Genomic DNA, 1,244 nt, shown 5'->3' with positions numbered 1-1,244 from the left:
GACAACTTCAATCTTTTCTCCGTTGATAAGAATGTTGTTTATTGGTCCAGTGGTGAGGATTTTTGTTTTCTTTACTTTGAGATGCAATCCATACTGAAGGCTGTACTCTTTGATCTTCATCCGTAAATATTTTAAGTCCTCTTCACTTTCAGCAAGCAAGGTTGTATTATCTGCATATCTCAGGTTTTTAATGAGCCTTCCTCCAATCTTGATGTCACATTTTTCTTTAAATGACCCAGCTTCTCGGATTATTTGCTCACCTTTCTTAATTTTAAACCATTCAATGTTCCCATGTTGTGTTCAAACAACTGCCTGTTGGTCCATGTACAGATTCCTCATAAGCACAATTAAGTGTTCAGGAATATTCATACTTCTCAATGGTATCCATAGCTTGTAATGATCCACACAATCAAAAGCCTATGCGTAGTTAATAAAGCACAGGTAAACATTATTCTGGTATTCTCTGCTTTCAGCCAAGGTCCATCGGACATCAGCAATGCTATCCCTCATTCCACGTCCTCTTCTGAATCCGGCTTGAACCTCTGGAAGTTCTCTGTCAATGTATGCTTGCAGCCATTTCTGTATTACCTTTAGCAAAATTTTACTCGCTTGAGATTTCAAAGAGATTGTCCGATGATTTCCACATTCCGTTGGGTCACCTCTCTTTGGAATGGGCACAAATATGGATCTCTTCCAATCAGTTAGCCAGATAGTTATCTTCCAGATTTCTTGGCATATAAGTGCTGCCTCACTTTCTTGAAAGATTTCAATTTTTATTCCATCAATTCCTGGAGCCTTGTTCTTTGCCAACTCCTTCAATACACCTTGGACTTCTTCCTTCAGTATCATTGGGTTTTGATCACATGCTACCTCTTGAAACTGTTGAACATTAATGATTTCCTTTTGGTACAGTGACTCTGTGTATTCCTACCATCTTCTTTTGATGTTTTCTGTATCATTCCAGAATTTGCCCAGAGCATCCTTTTTTTTTCACATTTAAAAAAATGTTTTATTGTGAATTATGTGATCGATTACATGGGAGAACATTAGCTTTACGTTCATCCTATCATATATCACTTCATTGCCATGGTTACAATCCCCTCCATGCATCATCCTTCCATGTTCTTTTTTTTTTTAATGTTTTATTGTGAATTATATGATAGTTTACATGGGAGAACTTTAGTTTTACTTTCATTCCATTGTATATCATCTCATTGCCATAGTTCCAATCCCCTCCATGCATC

This window comes from Chrysochloris asiatica, unplaced genomic scaffold (genome assembly GCF_000296735.1).
Source record: "Chrysochloris asiatica unplaced genomic scaffold, ChrAsi1.0 scaffold00009, whole genome shotgun sequence".
In the NCBI taxonomy this organism is placed as follows: Eukaryota; Metazoa; Chordata; class Mammalia; order Afrosoricida; family Chrysochloridae; genus Chrysochloris; species Chrysochloris asiatica.
Note: the sequence above shows the minus strand (reverse complement) of the source record.